Source organism: Lissotriton vulgaris, chromosome 8 (genome assembly GCF_964263255.1).
Source record: "Lissotriton vulgaris chromosome 8, aLisVul1.2, whole genome shotgun sequence".
Taxonomy (NCBI): Eukaryota; Metazoa; Chordata; class Amphibia; order Caudata; family Salamandridae; genus Lissotriton; species Lissotriton vulgaris.
In genome coordinates, this window is record NC_141696.1 from 195,946,067 (window position 1) to 195,958,620 (window position 12,554).

A 12,554-nucleotide genomic window follows, 5' to 3' on the forward strand; every position below is an offset into this window, starting at 1 on the left:
GACCAGAGAAGCTGACGAAACTAACGGAGGTTATAAACTAAAGCAACACAAAGAATTGTGGCGCCTTGTAATGGGATCAACTTGGTGTGCAGAAGGCCTGATAACAACTGACGGTGTTCTTAAAGTGAAAATGTACAGTGGGTTTCGGCTGTGCTTTCCAGACAAATGTCCTTGCAGTTCACCGGTGTGCAGTACTGGTATCGCATTTACAAGATGCTGGGCTTGATGGCCCATGAGACAAGTTACCCTCACATCCATGCCCAGAGGTCAGAAAGCAAGTTGCAGAGCTGTCTGTGGGAGATGCTATCCCAATGTGGAATTTCTAAAATAACGTGGGGGTGGTTCAATGAGCTGATGTGAAAGAATTATTGTGGTCTCAGGCTGAAGAGTTCATTTGGATCATTAAAGCTTCAAGGTTACACAGATATATTTTTCTTTCCTTTTACTTCTCTTCCTCCTCTGAACGCTGATTTATGGAGAATATGCAAAGTAGTGTATACAGTTGGAAAGCAATTGAGGGAAGGTAAAAAATATTATTGTAACTCATAGAATATAAATCTGTGTCGCAGTTTGTGCCAAGTGCAGGGTCATATTGATAGTAAGGTCCCTTCTTCCTGTGTGGCTATCCAGTGTTTCAGTTAAACACTTTTGAATGTTTATAAAGCTGGAAAAAGACAATAAAAAGAGCCAAACTTCTATAAAAGTCTCCTATGTAATCCCTAATCTCAAGTGAAAGAGGGGGATTAGTGTGGGATCAAGGCTTAAACAGTTTACCACATTTTCAAAACATATTTCCTATATATTGGGATTGTACAATTGAAGCGAGTCACATATAACTATACAAAGGAATAAGATGTATAACTTTTTTATTTGTTTACCAGTACATTGCAATAATCATTTCAACAAATTAAAAAAACACTTGATCATGTTATTTATTAAAACATATACACTTAAAACTTAAAAACAGATTATTTTGAAACACATTGTCACATATACACTTGAAGAGTAAGAATGAAATTATTTTGAAATAAATTGTCGATGCGGCGTTTCGGTGTTCTAAAATATCATCACCTTCTTCAGGACATTGATTTCAAATATAAAAACATCTGACTTGTCTCTAAAAGAGACCTCCTTCAATCACATTCTTGGGTTATCTAACTGTATTACCGACCCAGAAAACGCTACTTTGTGTTCTATGCTTGAATTATGTTTACTAAAAATAACAATAGCATTGGTTATTTAAAAAACTTAAAAAAAGGATTTAACTGAAGCACTAAGAGTAACTGATTTGGCACAATTTTCGTTCCTCTTCATTCTTGTGTTCATGCACTTCAACACAGCACCCAGGCTCGAACTACTGCTCGACACAGTTTTTGTGGGGTTTGAAAGTTACTTTTATGGTCACCACCGCACTCCAGGTCATTACAGAGACTGTCAGTCGTTCTGAACTTTTCACATACAAATCAATAATTTCAAGCGTGTTAGGCTCATTGATCAATGGAACAAAAACAAGACCACAACACCCAGAATGCATTAGGCAGGCTATCATACAAAAATCAACAAATGGAATAAGTGTTCATAATGAGCTGGAGGGTGGTGGTATCCCTATTCACCCTTATTGTGTCAGACCTTGTTTAATGTCATTCCTGTGCATGGGAGTCAACTGCTGTATGCACGATTGATGGCAGAGAAGGGTAGATTTCTCACCGGGGTCCCGGGTGGTGTATTCCAGACCATTGGCTACTCCTGAACACTTAAAACCCTGTCACAAGAGGCAGAGGGCTGGAACTGTTTCCTATATTCCCTCTTGTTTCATTATAAAGCAAACCTAAACCTAAGATCTGATGGAAATCAAAGCAGGGGATACATGTACTAAGCTGCTGCGGTCTGTGCAGGTGAGAGCGGTGGGAGGTGGGGTGGTTTGGGCGGTGGGGCCGGGTGGGAGGGATTTCAACATATGACAGCGAGGGAAAGTTAAATAATTAATTTCCCCTCGTGGCCGTATGTTATGTTATGTTCTGTTAACATTTTGTTAAAGCGCGCAGCTGCCCCAGCTAAGGGGCGTCCCGGCGCTGACCGTTTAATTGTACAGAAAATGGTGAGACTGAGAAGATAGAAATCTTAGATCAGAGGAAAAAGATAGGTCCTAATGGCTTTCCGAAATGGGAGTAATTCATCAATACAGCGAATAGATACAGGCAAGGAATTCCACAGTTTGGCCGCAAGCAGTCGAAAGGAACGACCTCCTACACGGCAGAGTCTGAACTTGGGTATAGTTACCAAATGTTGACCCAAGGAGCGCAAGTTACGCTGAGGAGTATACGGAGTTAAAAGAGGGCAGAGTAGCTCAGGGCTGGTACCATTCAAAATTTTAAACGCCAAACAAAGTGTCTTAAACTGGATTCTAGCTTGAATCGGCAGCCAGTGTAAAGCTCTAATAGTGGCTCTAGCAGAACATCTGCGTGGAAGTCCCACAAGAGCCCGGGCTGCCGATTTCTGAACTCGCTGGAGTCGTAAAATCTCAGCTTTATTTGTGCCCAAAAGTAGAGCGCTAGCGTAATCCAAGCGCGATAAAATTGTAGCCTGGATGATAAGCTGTCGGACAGGCGCACTAAAAAACTTCAAAATAGGGCGAAGGCCTCTCAGCAGGCCCACACATGTCGCTGCCACCTTCTTTGTGTGGCACTGAAAGTTGAGATCTGCGTCCAGCCAAACTCCTAAGTTCTTGACCACTGGCTTGGCTGCAGGCATAATGCCTAAGGAAGCTGGCCACCAATGTTCGTTCCAAAGGGAGATGTTTTTCCCTAACAGCATCACCTCAGTTTTAGTGGCATTCAATTGAATACAGTTTTCAGCCATCCATTGGGCAACTGCGGTCATCCCATCTCTGAACCTGGTGGCAGCGGCAGAGGGGCCTTCAGCCAAGGTGACAATCAGCTGGGTGTCGTCAGCATATAATACTAACGTTAGGCCCCACTCTCTTGCCACAGCCGCGAGAGGTTGAACATAAAGATTGAACAACGTCGGGCTCAACGGAGAGCCCTGCGGAACCCCTTGGCAGATGGAATGGGCTTGAGATAGAAAAGGCGGTGCCGAGACCCGGAAGGATCTGTCAGTCAAAAATGCACGGAACCATTCCAGGGCTTGGCCCATGATCCCGATTGCCTCCAGACGGTACAAAAAGATGTCATGAGACACCGTGTCAAAGGCAGCGCTAAGATCTAATAATATAAGCGCTGCATTCTGACCGGCGTCGAGAGTAGTTCTTAAGTACTCGGTGGAGGCCAACAAGGCAGACTCGGTACTATGACCCGATCTGAAGCCGTTTTGCGATGGGTCCAGAATGTTGTTAAGGGTCATGTATCGAGACAGCATCTCGTTCACATGAGCCTCTGCTAATTTAGCAACCCATGGAAGCAAGGAGATCGGCCTAAAACTCTCAGGCAGAGAGGGATCAAGTGTAGGCTTTTTAATGATAGGAGAGACCTGAGCCTGTTTCCAGGCCGACGGTACTATGGCTGTGGTAAAGGATAAATTAAGTATCTGAGCTAAAGGTTTCTGAACAAGATCCATGGAATCCAGAAACTGTGCCGGCCTCATAGGATCAGATGGAGAACCCGATTTGACCCTTCTACAAAGTCTCACAAGTTCATCGCACGAAATCTCAGGTATCGTGGTCAAAGTAGAAATCTCCTCTCTGACCGTGATAGAACCTGGGGCAGAGGAGCGCTGGGGAAAAGTAGCATAGATTTTCTGCACTTTGTTCAGGAAGAAATGAGCAAGCTCCTCGCATTGCTGCGCTGAATTTACATGTGAGACTGAAGTTTTAGTATTCCTTAGCTCCTGAACAATCTTGAAGATGTATTTCGTGGGATTAGAGATATCCCTGATTTTTTCAGCATAAAAATTAGCGCGTGTGGAACAAATCATTTTGAAACCCTCCCCCCCCCACAACCACCAGCCCCACCGCTCTTACCTGCACAGACTGCGGCTGGTACCAAGAAAATATGGCGTTGTGACTAAAACCCTATCGATATATTAATCTTTGTAACACAATAAGACCTGCAAAGTGCCTCAAGAGTTATTGCTGCCTAACATTCCACCCACACTTTTGGGTTAGAATTGAGATAAGGAAGAGCATGAATGACATGAAAGCCCATCCAAAGTCCGTTGGTGAGGTGCTGCAACAGATACACCAGGCCCTTCAAATAAACATCAATCAGTGTAGGCAGATTGACAAACTTTCCAATAAATCATTGTGGTGCATATGTATTACATGTTAGAGGGCCTAAGGCAATGCCACACAGCAAAATCTGAATGGTGCTCATGAATCTCTCACAGCAAATGTACACATTCTGCACGTCTTGAAAATATGTACCTAGGCCCTAGTATCCAATAAAATAAGGACTTGCTAAAATCTAAAGGACATAAAACATTTAGGGTCAGATGTGCAAAGTGTTTGTGGATCAGTACCCAGTCTATAACTGGGTTCCTACATTACTGAATCGCTATTTTATTGTACAAAGCATTCACAAACAGTGGCGGCTGGTATTTAAAGGTGGCGGGGCGGGTTGCGGTGAGAGGCGGTGGAGGAGGGAATGAAATTAACAACACACTTACCTGTCTGCCGCTGCCGCCCACAGTCGCCATAGCCTCCTCTCAGTCCTCTTCCCTGTTTCCAGGGCAGGAAGTAGGAAGCAGAATGCACCAGGCATCCAGCCTCACGATGCAATGCAGCGTTCTGATTGGTCTGATTGGTCTAAGTACTGCTGATCGGCGCTCAGCCAGAGAATGGGAGGCTGGACATGTTCTCCATGCAGGCTGTAATGCAGCCTGCATGGAGAACATTCATGCGCAGTTCAGGGAGTGCAAACAACTCCTTCCCTCCCCTGCTCAAGATATGCAGGGCACACCTCAGCTCCTTTTGTGTGAGTGTCTGAAGTGAATGCACAAACAGCCGCTGTCAGTCTAAATCAGACGTGAATAACACAGGCATGCACAGACTTGTTAATCAAGAAAATGCCCACTTTCGAAAAGTGGCATTTTCAAGCACACAATTTAAAAAACATCTTTACTAAAAGGTGTATTTTTAAATTGAGAGTTCAGACATCCTAAACACCAACTTTCTATCATCTTCCAATGGGGGTCTGCACTGGAAAGGTGTTTCCAGCCAGACCCCATGTTAACCTACGGAGGAGATAGCCTTTCAATAGTGAAAAACGAAATGCACAGTATTTCACTACCAGGGCATGTAAAATCACACCACTACATGTCCTACCTTTTAAGTACCATGCACCCGACCCATCGGGCTACCTTGGGCCTACCTTAGTGGTGACCTGTATGTAATAAAAGGGAATGGGGAGGCCTGACAAGTGAGTGCACTTGCCAGGTTGACATAGCAGTTTAAAAAAGCATGCACAGCCACTGCAGAGGCAGGTCTAAGGCACATTTGAAAGGCTACTTGTGTGGGTTGCAGAATCAGTGTGCCTGCCCACTAGTAGCCTTAGATTTACACGCCCTGGACACACCTGTGCCCAACACTGGGGACTTACTTGTAAACCAAATAAGACAACCATGGAAATACCAATCACTAACACAATTTACAGAGGGAGCACTTGCACTATAGCACTGATCAGCAGTGGTGAAGTGTGCAGAGACAACAAAGTAGCAAAACCGAAGTCCAGCTTACCATTAAAACAGGAGGTCAGAAAGCAAAAAACAGTGAAAACACGCCAAGAGATGCCAGGTCTAACACACCCATTTGCAGGCATAATGCTCATTGCACATCTTAGCCTCTGGGAGTTACCAGGGTGTGATTGCTGCAATAGGAGGAGTATCTGAAAGTACTATATCCAGGGTTTTCTTTCCTAGATACTATGATAATGAGATTCAATTCCTATATTACTTTTCGTAGCATAGCACTGCACAGAAGTTACAATTAACAAAGTTACAGTGTTAAAGTTTTGCTTAATTCCTACGTCATAGGATGTATAGATGGAATTCACTTCCTATATGCCCACCACCTCACAATGAGTTCCTTTTTAGAAATAGGAAGAAAACTGATTCCCTAAACATCCAGAGGGTCTGTGATGCATCCTATGTAATCACAAATATTGTGGTAATTAAGATTGTGGAGGCAGCTTTTATGACCCACATGATGATCCAGTTTAGTTTGTACTCATTACATCTTTTTACACTATGGAGGAAGCTGCTTATGCTTTGGGCTCATGGATTCTAAAACGTTACCTTAACCCTTCAATACAAATCGAGCTTTTTTACAATGCTGCCCATAAACCAGCAAGATCTATTATTGAAAGGATATTTGGACTGCTCAAAAGTCGCTTTCGCTGTCTATATAAAAGTGGCGGTGCTCTCCAATATATGCCTGAGACAAGCTGCAAGGTAGTAGCGACACGTGCTATGTTGCTTAAAATTGCAAATCAAAAAGGAATACAAGTAATAATCTGAGCCAGAGTCAGATTATTAGGATCGGTAACAACCACCATATCAAACACCATATCAAACACAGGGCGAAGGCATAAGGCGATGTGCAGCCAGAAATGCTCATTTGTTTTAAAGTAAGTAGCAATTAAACAGATTTAACAAAACTCAAGAAAACTGTTTTGTTTTTCAAGTAAATACATGTAACTTTTTTTCAGGTATATCTGTAGTGTAAATGGCTTTTGTTTATCTTCAAAAAGAAAGATTTTTGAACGAAGGCAACATTTGTAACTAAGGTCACACGAAAAGAAGTGAAGAGTAACACATGTTGCTAATGCTTCTTTCTCCCTTTCCCAACACTTTCCCTTTTCTGTGGTAACATTATGACTATCTGAGGCATCACTACTGGTAGATTGTCAATGAGTGCAATGCACACTCATGCCTTCTGACACAGAGAGGCTACTGAGGCTTGAAGCCAAGCCTCTTCACTTTCACCTTCACCTAATTCACCAGTAGCAGAGGTGTGTGGGGTTTGTATAGTCTCTGAAGCACTGGTGATCTGCACAAGGCCATATGCAACATCCCCGCTGTAGTACCCCATCTCTACCTGCATGTTCACCGTGTTCCTTGATAATGTGGCAGTAGCATGTTTTAGACTTCTAAGCGATATTGTGAACCCATCTATGCACGACATAATCTGATGATGCATGCACCTATGAGTTGCATTTTCTTACTGTAAAACCGTACATAAAGTGGTAACAGACTCTGCAAAATTTTCAGCAATCGCTTTTTGTTCCTCCTCAGTGGTGTTAATGAGCCTATCTAAACCATCTTTGATGTTTGCAATGTCTTCATTCATGCACAGTAACTGTTTGCTGTTTTCATGTTTTTATTTTGTGGGCTTTGCACTGCCAACAACAGCTGATGTATCTCCAACATCTGAAGGGGTTACAAAGCCAGAGATCCTCTGCCTGGAAGCATTGTGACAGCACTGAAGAGTCATCCTGTGCATATCATGTCTGTCCCTTGCAGCAAGCTGTGGTGTCTCCCTGGCAGCTGTTGGCTCCTCTGATTCTTATGGGAAATCTGGCAGCGAGAGACTGGTGCTCTACATTGTGATGGCACAGGTGGTGTTTGTGTGACTCTGGGTTCATTGGCTTCCTCCATGTCTAAGAGTCTGTCTTGAGGTGCCTGTTGTTCGGACTCGATGGTACATCTGTGATAAATAATTAATCTGTTGACTATGCTGAACTACATATAAAGCTAAATGTATGTTTTGTTTTACAAACGAAACTTGAAATGTAATTTATGTACTATATATTATTTAAAAGTGTTTTCTTTGACATGTTTACAGATGTATTTTATTCTCATAAGTTAACTTTATAAGCCCACAAAAGTGTATGTACAATACCTCCCACGATGCATCAGAAAGGTAACCGTAAGCACTATTTAGGAGTGATTTTGGGAATGCTATCAGTTTATTATTTAATACATTACACATTAAAAATTATAAAATTAATATTACTAGTTCAACACTTTTCATGCAGTGGGTGCAACAGATGTGTCAATATCAGCTAGGCTAACAAGACTTTCTGGCTCCAAAGATCACTCCATGAGATCTATAAGAGGTGTAGATGGTGGCTAGGTTGAGGGAACTATTAGAAAATTGGGTTACGAGTTGTGGAAGGGGAACCCTACTCAAGCAGCAACCACAATCCTTGTCAAGATGAAGTCACAAGCAAATCTTAAATTAACCTATGCTCAACCCTCTGGTAGCTTGGCACAGAACAGTCAGGTTTAATGTAGAGGCAATGTGTAAAGTATTTATACTGCACTTCTAACAGCAATAAAGTGAAAACACACACAAGAAAAATCCCACACCAATTTAGAAACATACAGTAATTTTTTAATAAATAAATCAATACCAAAACAACAAAAATCAATTGGTAGAAATAGAGATATGCAGTTCTAAAGATTTAAGTGAAAATAGTGCCAAATAGTACAAATCGTCAGCTGTGGTTAGCCGAACTGAGACAAAGTCACAAGTTCAGGCCGACTGCGATGGAGAGCACTCCGGCTACAGGGTTCCACTTAGGCCCTTAATCCTGGTTGTGAAGAGATGTGGAGTCTCATGTTGAGATGCATCGTGCAGCAAAGGCAATGCATGTTCCAGGCGAGAAGATGTGTCACACAGCGGCAGTTCTGGGAAGCTGTGAAGTGTGAGGTGATGTCCTTGCCTGGAGATTAGCCGTGCAGTGGCGGTTCCGATGGTCTATCTTGGGCGAGGCTATGTCCTTGCATGGAGATGCGTCCTGCAGTGGCGGTTCCGATGGGCTGCAGTGGGTGATGCGAAGTCCCTGTGTTGGGGGAGTTGACGCAGCAGAGGCAATGCATCAGTTACAGGGGGCAATCTGTCAAGCAACAGAGGCAATGTGCCAGTTCTGAGGGAGATGCACTTGACCGCGGAGGAGATGCATCAGTTCTGCTGAATCCACAGATGGACTGGCAGGGCACCTTCAGGCCCAAGACTGGGATGGTACCACTTGGGAGAGCAGAACTCACAGATTGGGTCCAGATGCTGGATACTAGGTTGTTGGAAGCATGTTATGTGCCTGAGGCTTCTGGTCAGGAGACAGACCAACTAGCGGCTGGAGTCACTCTGGGGCCCTGGGTCCAGAGATGCAGGTCTAGTCCTTCTCACTCAGGCAAGAGGCTAGCAGTCAGCACATCAGTGCAGCAGTCATTCAGACTTGCAGTCCAGCAGAGTAGCAGTACTTTCAGTAGCATTGCAGGCCTTCCTGACAGAGTCTGCAGGTCCAGAACTCTACTGAAGAGTTAGATCGAAGGGTCCAACATTCATGACTGGTGCCTACTTTGAAGTGGAGGAAGCATCTAGAGGTTTCCAACCCTTGAGGTGTCGCTTTCTTCCATGTTCAGGTCCAGCTTGACTGGGGGTCACAAAAGACCAGTGTCAAAACACTTTGTGAGAGTGCTCAGGCAGGGCATTTTTGATATGCGAGTGTGTTAAGTGACAGATTGTCCCTCTCTTTAACTCAAAGAGAGGTCCATCCTGGAAACACCTATCTTCCCTTTGTCTCCCTGTCTGGGAGCAATACACAAAAATGAAGTGCCAGCTACATCGAGTCATGTGACCCATGATCAGGCTTCAGGCACCAAATGATTAGGATAAAAAAAACTTTCTAAAAGTGGCATTTTCAGAATTGGGATTATAAATCCAACGTAACCATTAAAGAGGGCTTTAATTATAATTCTTTGGATACCAAATCTGAACTGTCTACCTATTCCCAATTGGAACTGGTGGTTTAATAAATGTAATAAGGTAACCCCAATGTTATCCCATAGAAGAAGTAGGCCTTGCGGTAGGTAAAAACGAATACCAGGACATGTAAGACTTAAAAGTACATGTCCTGCTTTGGTAATACACTGCACCTTGTCCTCTGGGCTGTTCAGGCTTTTAATTTACAGGCCTTGGGTACAGGTGCTACCAATTTACTAGGGATTTACAAGTAAATTAAATATGCCAAATGTGTGCACACCGATTGTACCATGTTTTAAGGAGATAGCACAAGCACTTTAGCACTCGTTAGCAGTTGGTAAGTGTGCATGGTCCTAAATACAGAAAAAAAGAAGGCAGTAAAGCAAGAGGGTTGAAGGCAAAAAAGCTAGGAGAAAACCATGCCAGGGATGCCAGGACTCCAACCTGTTCCAGGCGCCTCAGCCAGACGTTGTGCCAGTTTCTCCTTGTTTCTTGAATGAAGATTGTACCACTCATTCCTTATCTCCTAGATGGTATGCTATGTCAGTCCCACAGAATTCATTTTGTCTGGGATCTGCGAAAGCGGCCACAAAGATGTAGAGACGATATGTTAAGGTACATAGGTCATTTATTAGGTTCCAGGAATCAAAGTATAGCTTAACAACCTCAGCCACAGCAACTCGCAAAGATGACAGCTTACTCACGCCCCCGGCGCTCACCTTGGAACGCTGGTCGCGGTGACATTCTAAGTGATGTCACTGCGAGCAGCTCCATTACATGCAGAGATGCCGGGGGGGAAACAAGGTGGAAGATACCACACATCCCCCTCCCCTGAGGAAATAACAACAGAACTAAAACAAAAGGACAAAATTACTGCTGAGAATCACATCATAACATACTGTTCAAAGTGTCTGGGGGTCTGGTCATTCTCCGGCTAGTCCTACCACCTGGGTGGGGAACCGGCAACTGTTTCCTGGAGTTTATACCTTTGCTCCCCACGGCATTGCTTTCACCCTCCCCTTCTCCACAGGAATCCTGCCCGGATGGGTGAAATCTCACTACTCTTCCCAGGTTCCAGATCTTCCCCTCCTGGGTCTTCACAGCATTCCTGAATAATGTTGTGATCTTTGTGGGACTACTGTATCCTGACCAACTTGCTCTGCCAGTGGGGGTCCTGATCTTAATGTCATCCCCTACTTTAAACCCGGCCTCCCGTGTAGAGTTGAGCCTGTCGTATCTTTCTTTCCTCCCGTTTATCTTCGTGTTTCCACCTGTCTTTTACTCTTTTGCACACCTCATCCAAGACTTTATCCTCCTTCAGTGCATTTTTCCATGTTTCTTCTCCTATTGCTCTCTGGATTGCACAGACATTTTCCATCTGATGGTTTTCCACTTCATCTTCCGCCATGTCATGCGTTTCACTCGCCTCATTTTCATTTACAAGCCTTGACAAACAATCTGCTGCAAAGTTACGCGTTCCGGGGACGTACTCGACGCCGAAAGTGTATTCCTGGAGACCGACCACCCAAAGCCTGATCCTGCTAGAGATGGCAGCTAGGCCCTTCTTGCTGAAGACTTCTACCAACGGTTTGTGGTCAGTACGAAGAGTGAACTGTGTGCCCCACAGGAAGTCTCTGAATTTTCCCAATGCCCAGGATACTGCCAAAGCTTCCTTTTCGATCACCGAGTAGTTGTTTTCAGACTTCTGAAGTGATCTTGAGGCAAAAGCTATTGTTTCTTCTACATCCTTGCCTACTTGGGTGAGGACCGCTCCTAGCCCTTTTGCGCTTGCGTGGTGACTACTGTTGTACGGTTGGGTATGTAAGACTTTAGGCTGGGGGCTTCTGCAAGTGCATTCCTCACATCTACAAACTCTCTCTGGCATTCCTGACTCCAGTTGAACGCCGTCTTCTTTTTCAGTAGCAGCCTGATAGCGTATGTCCTTCCTGCAAGGTTCCGTATGAATTTGCCGTAGAACTCCAGCATTCCCATAAATGACTTGATTTCGTCCTTGCTCTTAGGGGGCACCAAGTTTACAATGGTGTTCTGGAGCTCCGCTTTGGGGCGGATGCCTTCTGCTGTCACTTTGTGTCCCAAGAAGTCCAGTTCAGCGCAGCCAAATACACACTTCTCTCTTCTCACCGTTAGTCCTTGTGACCTAAACCTCGCCAGCACTCGTCTCAGCCTCTCATCATGCTCCTTATGGTTTTTTGCAAATACAAGCACCTCGTCCTGGTAGCACACAACGCCAGGGATTTCTTTCAAGATATTCCCCATGAGCCTCTGAAACACGGCAGCCGCCGAGACCAACCCGAAGGGCATCCTTTGGAACTTGTACGCGCCCATGGGTGTCACAAATGCTGTGAGTTCTTGCGACTCTTCGAGCAGTTTATTCTGAAAGTATGCTGAGGTGAGGTCAAGTGTGGAGAACACTCTTGCGCCCTCTAGCATGCTCATCATCTGGGTGATGTTGGGTAGTGGGAATCGGTCAACCACGACCTTCTTGTTCAACGCTCTCAGATCGATGCAGAGCCGAACCGACCCATCCTTTTTCTTGGCGGCCACGATGGGCGCCAGCCATTCCGTCGCTTCCACCGGTTCGATGACTCCTGCTTTGCACAGTTTCTCCAGTTCTGTCTTCACCTCATCTTGGATGGCAATAGGCAACTTCCTGACCTTGGCTACAACCGGCTTTGCGTTCTCTTTCAATTTTATCTTATGACGGTAATTCTTCAAACTTCCAAGATCTTCTCTGAATACCTCCTTGAACTCTGTCACTAAGTCTTCCTTTGGCTCCTGTATCTCCTGTATTAAGATTTGGAGCTTGCTATTGGGA